At 37.7% G+C, this 7,055-nt stretch overlaps 1 non-coding gene across 1 annotated transcript; it reads right to left on the reverse strand.

The window, feature by feature from the left end:
- Positions 1–6,675: 6,675 nt before the first annotated feature.
- On the reverse strand, positions 6,676–6,782 carry LOC120366540 (U6 spliceosomal RNA). Its single transcript, XR_005581176.1, has one exon. It is a non-coding gene; the product is annotated as a U6 spliceosomal RNA (small nuclear RNA).
- Between the last annotated feature and the right edge of the window lie 273 nt (positions 6,783–7,055).

Here is a 7,055-nt window from a genome sequence, read left to right on the forward strand (position 1 = left end):
GGGCGTGTGGGGTAGGACGTTCTGGGCTGACAAGAACTGAATTTCAGAATCACTAGCAAGTCTTGTTTACCTTTTGGAACACAGAACCTCGTGCTGCCCTTGGTTCCTCAGATTATTCACATTATCTGTGATATCTTGACTTTCCACCTTACCTAAGTGCCTTGACCTAAAAAACAGTATATGGCCCTTATCAAACTTTCTTCTCTAACCTAACTATTGGACTATTTGCTTTTTTTTTTTCACTTCCAGGACAAAATGGGAACACACCCCAGACCTTCAGATGGGCTGGGAATTATGTTAACAACATGCAAAAACTAGGAAGTACTCATGCTAGCTTCTCCCCTGTTTCCAGCTTTAGGGAAATAAGTAGGAACAGCAACTAAAATGAATGCACAAACCATCCAGTGCCATTGTGTTAACAACATCAGCAAAATTCTAGCTGAATTAAATAAGTACTCCTAGAGTAAAAGTAACTTTCTTTTCTTTGGAAGCCCTCTTAGATTATTACAAGGAGAATTTTGAAGGAGATGGACTTGGCAATACTATTTATCTCATATATTTCTTGAGAAAATAAATCCACAACACACAACATTTTATTAAATAGAATGAATATTACAAAGCCAATTTAAATCTGGACTAAAACGTATTTAAAAGACTGAACATTTAATAGCTCTTGAAATCAAGTAACTACTTACTTTCCCTGTAGCATAGCAGAAGAACTCATTTGAGGGAAGTGAAGACTGTGTTAGAATAGCTGGGCTTTTCTCAGAAATTTTGGGTTTTCCATAAATGATATGGGCAGTTATTTAGCTATCTTGTATTTAGCTATATATATTCCTCTTGCTTATTTGAAAAATGGTATGAAAATAACAGTAGCCATCTCATAGGGTTTCTGGGAGGACTAAAGTGTGTGAAAGATTCTTAAAATACCTAGAATTTGTTAAATAAACATGTAATAAATTGTAGCAATCCATATAATTATTAAGTAATACTGAAGACTGGTGATTTGGAGGTACATTTCTAAAAATCTATGGATCAGCTACTTTGGGGTTAGGATGATGGGAATCACAAATGCAAGGTGGGACCAAGAGTTGATCCTAGGCATTAAGAAACCTGAGCCTCTAACCTTAAACACTGCATGGTTTTCCTTCAGGAACTCAGGAGGGAGAACCTGCTGTGTTTCATCAAATACTGCCATTAGCAAGCATGCATCTTCATGTCTGTGCCTGGCTTTATCCAAACCTGGTACTTATAGTACCTATTATTCACTTCAAGTGCTTAGAAGTTGCATTAGGGCTAGATTTACACATGCAATAGCAGCATCATTCCAGAGACTCTCAATATCTTGTGTCGTGAGTGGAATGAACCATACTTCTGGGTCTTAGTAGGCTTGCATTGATAGCAAGACTTCGTCTTTTGTTCTTTAAAAAATTATAATACACTAGTGTCATCTATCATATGAACATAGCCATTACTTATTGAAACTTGCAATGCTTTCTTTCCCCAGTTGCTTTGGAGAATAAGCATCTTATTGTCCTTGGTTCACTGCTTTTCCCATTCTGTTTTTCCCTGGTACAACATATATTCCTCATTCTGCTGAATACCTCCTTATGGACCAGGGAGAAGTTATTCTTTAATGAATAAATGAAAGAAGAGAGATACAAATGACAGCAAATAGCAGAGATAACTCGTGTCTGTTTTCCCCTGTAGCCTTCTTAGGACATCATTTTGGACCTTTTGCTAGAGCCGTAGAAAAAAATGAAAACATGAGTGAGCGTTTGAGTCATTCTTCTAAATAAATAATTGTTCCCATTCCTTCTTCCAACCCGTATGTCAGCATAAATTCTCCCTTGACTGAAGAATGAAGAATTACCTTAGTGATCAGTAAATGTATCACCATTTAGAGGGGAAAAAAATGACATAATGTGCCAGAGAGAAGAAAAGTCATCTGAGAATTGAGGATGGTCAAGGGACTGACTGATTTCATAGGACAAATACTTATTTCCTGGGCTGATTCACACTGTCTACTGGGCATCTCATTACTAGAAAGACAGGCTTTTCTTAGTAACAGTGTTTCAAGGCCTAAGGAAGAAAGAAGCCAAGATAATTTTCCTACAGAGTGAGTCCTGTCTAGCTTCTGAAATGGTTGTTTAATATTATTTAATGGGGAGTGAAATCATATGGGTTGCCCTTCCATGTCTTGAACAGGCAAAGAAAAGAAAAACTGAAGCATGGATGCCTAACGGACCTAGATGTAAAGAGCCTCTTAACTCTGAGTAAGTGAGCACAACTTCTAGACTGGCTGGGTTGCAGGAAACAATGGTTTTATATGGCCTGTATGTGGATAGGTATTTTTCCATCCAAGAAAACATGTATGTAGAGTTTATACATGGTATTGTTTAGGTTGCAGAGGGTGCTGGTGCTCAGCTGTGATTATGCACTCAGCTTGGCTACTTACTGTGTAATTCTGAGTTGCTGGTTTAAGTTCTCTGAATTTCCTTAGCATTACAATGGACATAGTAACAGTTATTCATAGAGTTGTTGGAAGGATTCAATAAGTTAATAAAGTATCTGGAATAGTAACAGTGTCTGGCATAAAATGAGCAGTCACTGTTAGAGCCAGTAATTATTGTCATTGTTACTGTCCCATACATAGGAGCCCCCGCTCTGAAATGTCAACCCTACAGAGCATAGGCTATACAGAAGCAATCACCATTAACCATTGTATGTGTGTCACTTTATTCTTTACCAGGTACTTTCTCCTCCAATTCATGATTTTGCCCTGTGCTTGGGTCTAGCATGTTGTAACCCCAGCTGTGAATCCTTGCTAATGTCTTTAACCTCTCAAAGCCTCAGTTTACTCATCTGTATTTAATCATTGGTAAATACCCAATGCCCATTCCATCTTTTCAAATTTAAATGAGGCTCACATCTTATGTTGCCCTGGAGTAGAACCTAATTTGTTTTTAAAGAAAATAACCAACAATCTCTACTGGAAGGAACACCCTCAAAGCATCACTACTCCATTGCTCCAGAACCATACCTTCACCTAAAGGGAGGGAAAAGGGTCACTAGGACAGTCCTATACGAAGGCATCTTCAATAAATTGCATGAAATGAATGATGTATGCTATGCACTCTTGCCTCTTAGGATTAATTCTCCGGTTACAGTGAAGCTCAGAAAATTGCTATTTCTTGACCTAAAAGGAGGTTAAAACACTTTCAGTGGAAATCGATTCACTTTAAGGTATTTAGCACTGTTCATATTTTGTAAAACTCTCTATGACAAGGCTGGTTTCAATTGACACTTTATGTAGCAGTTGTAGGAAGCCCATCACATAGAGAGTGGAATTTGAATGAGTTGTTTTACAAGATGAGCTATTTCTTTTGTTTCACTTCCAGGATAAAAGAGGTACCTGCCCCACATCCTCAGACAGGCTGGGGATACTAGGATTCTTGTCCATGTTTTTAACGTAGAAAGTTGCAAAGTGATTGCTGGAAAAATAAAATTATTTTTTTTTTCTGATTCTTTTATTCTTTTGCAAGGGGAATTTATGTTACACTTGGTCAAACAGCGCTATGTACAATGAAGGAAATGAGGTGTGAGGGAATCATTCAATTAAAAAAATGATAAATCACAAAAGATCACTTAGAGAAAATGCCTTTAGGAAGATTTTGAGAAGGATGAAAATCTTTTTTTCATAGGTTTTTAGGAAATTTCATAGGTTATCACAGGAAATTGCACAATTTATACAGTTGTTCTTCTCTTCCTTGAAAAGATTGTACTAAATTTCAAATAGAATTAAGAAATAATGCAGGCTGTCTGTCATGGCCTGAGACTGGTTGGGGAAAATTGCTTTCTGAGGAGACAAAGTGTAATTATAGTCATGGCCAACAAATCAGAAAACAAAACCCAAGTTATGCAAATGATTTCAATGACTAGTATGTATCCAGGGGAGAGAAAGAATATCCAGATAAAATAAACCAAGGGGTCAGGAGGAGATGGAGAAAAAGAAACCTTTATGCACATCTGTAGAAGGGAGAATGCTACAGCTATTTTGGAGAACAATTTGGCAGGATTGAGAGAAACTGAATATGTGCATATTGTAAGACCCAGCAACTACACCTTTAAATGTGTACTTGAGAAAATGTCTTGTCCAGATACAGAGAGAAACACATATGAGAATGTTAATAATAGCATTTTTTGGAGTAGCAAAAACTTGAAAACAAAATAGAAGTAAATAAATAAGTGGGAAAACAAATAAAGTATAAAATGTTCATATGAGGGCCTACTACACTGGACCCAAAATAAATGAACTAGATGTACATGTAATCATATGAATAGATCAAATGCTATTAACAATAAGCTAAAAGATCATATAGCTTAATGTCATTTATGCAAATAATATTTTGAAAGTGTTGCTAAGTTGTATGTTGACATACATATACATAAAAAGTAAAATTTTTGAGAGGTGTATTGGGAGCAGAAGCATGCAAAAAGGCTGACTTTGAAGGGGAAAATATCTGATAAAATAAAACATAAAAAGACATGTTTGAACGAATAATAACACATATTACAAATGAAGAAGATAAATCTTGTTCTATGTACTAGAAGTCAAATGTTATAGCAACATCTCTATAAAAAGGATCTATCTTTCAATAAACCCTCTGTATATACTATAAACTTACATGTACATATCTTGACATATATGTCAGTATACCTAGTATATTAAATAGGAAGCTTTGGGAAGACATTGACCTAAAAAGGCTACTCAATTTCGTTTAAACAGGAAAGAAGACAGATGTGTTTTGGTAACTGAGAAGCTAATAGAGCAAATCTAACTTCAGGCAGAACTTCAAATACTGACCATTGGAACATTGCTTGACTCAGTCTCTTTTTTTTTTTCTCCATGGTATTGGTTTCATTATCAAGCAGGCTGTCCCAAAGAGGGCCAGCTCCAGGCTTTTGATCGATCTGCTTAAGGAGAATGCCAGGAAAATTCTCAGGTTTTCATTTCATTGACCTGGTTTCACTCTGATGTGAACTTCTCAATCTATTTGACCAGAACTTATCTGAACAGTATTGAGTTACAGTATGACTGTGTTTCATCACCAAGGGACAATTGGAAAAATCAAAATGGTTATTCCCCAAATTATGTAAAGATTCCAGGGAATTCAGAAAAATGAATGTGTACTTCACACACACTTTGGAGAAATAAAACAAAATGATGAGATAAACTGCAGTTGGCTTCTGAGAAACTAAATTTTTCAAAGAAGTTTTTCCCAAAGGGCATTTTATTTAGTGAAATAGTCATTGATTGAAATTTTTAAAAAATCAGTCTCAGGTTGATTGTAGCTATCGTATGAATCTCATGAGCAGTTAAAGAAGCAGAGTGTTTGCCTTGGAGAAGACAAGGTTTTTTTTTTTCTTGAGACGGAGTTTCACTCTTGTTACCCAGGCTGGAGTGCAATGGCGCGATCTCGGCTCACTGCGACCTCCGCCTCCTGGGTTCAGGCAATTCTCCTGCCTCAGCCTCCTGAGTAGCTGGGACTACAGACACGCGCCACCATGCCCAGCTAATTTTCTGTATTTTTAGTAGAGACGGGGTTTCACCGTGTTGACCAGGATGGTCTTGATCTCTTGACCTCGTGATCCACCCGCCTTGGCCTCCCAAAGTGCTGGGATTACAGGCTTGAGCCACTGCGCCCGGCCGAAGACAAGGTTTAAAGAGGACAGAACATCAGTCATTTGATGAATGGGTTGAGTTGGTTTTGTTGTTTCAGAAGACACATTGTGACAGTTAATAGATCATAGAATGTATCAGATAATAGTAAGATAAATTTTCTTTTTTTTTTTTTATTGCATTTTAGGTTTTGGGGTACATGTGAAGAACATGCAAGATTGTTGCATAGGTACACACATGGCAGTGTGATTTGCTGCCTTCCGTCCCCTCAGCTATATCTGTCATTTCTCCCCATGCTATCTCTCCCCACCTCCCCACCCCCCGTCCCTCCCCCATTTCCCCCCTATGGACCCCAGTGTGTAGTGCTCCTCTCCCTGTGTCCATGTGTTCTCATTGTTCAACACCCGCCTGTGAGTGAGAACATGCAGTGTTTGATTTTCTGTTCTTGTGTCAGTTTGCTGAGAATGATGGTTTCCAGGTTCATCCATGTCCCTACAAAGGACAAGAACTCATTGTTTTTGATGGCTGCGTAATATTCCATGGTGTATATGTACCACATTTTCCCTGTCCAGTCTATCTATGATGGGCATTTGAGTTGGTTCCAGGTCTTTGCTATTGTAAACAGTGCTGCAATGAACATTTGTGTGCATGTGTCCTTTTAGTAGAATGATTTATAATCCTTTGGATATATACCCAGTAATGGGATTGCTGGGTCAAATGGGATTTCTATTTTTAGGTCATTGAGGAATTGCCACACTGTCTTCCACAATGGTTGAACTAATTTACACTCCCACCAACAGTGTAACAGTGTTCCTATTTCTCCACACCCTCTCCAGCATCTGTTGTCTCCAGATTTTTTAATGATCGCCATTCTAACTGGTGTGAGATGGTATCTCAATGTGGTTTTGATTTGCATTTCTCTAATGACCAGTGATGATGAGCATTTTTTCATATGTTTGTTGGCTTCCTGTATGTCTTCTTTTGTAAAGTGTAAAAATATGGAACGCTTCACGAATTTGCGTGTCATCCTTGCGCAGGGGCCATGCTAATCTTCTCTGTATCGTTCCAATTTTAGTATATGTGCTGCCGAAGCGAGCACAAGATAAATTTTCTGTTTGCCTTTTCTAACATAATAGATTGAGGGCTTCAGACTGTGATCTCTCTATTGTTTAAAACCTACCAGGGATGTTGTTGAGAGTCTTCTGAATATGAGACACAGGGTAGACAAGGTGACAATAAAATCTTCCATTTTTGGTAATCCATGACTCTGTACAAGTTAAGTTGTGCACATTTTAAAAGTTGCTGAACGTGATGTGGCTTTCTTGGTGGCAGTGAAGTTTTTATGTTGAGAAATCTTTTTTTAGTTGATAAA

The sequence above is a fragment of the Saimiri boliviensis genome, chromosome 2 (assembly GCF_048565385.1).
Source record: "Saimiri boliviensis isolate mSaiBol1 chromosome 2, mSaiBol1.pri, whole genome shotgun sequence".
NCBI classification, from domain to species: domain Eukaryota; kingdom Metazoa; phylum Chordata; class Mammalia; order Primates; family Cebidae; genus Saimiri; species Saimiri boliviensis.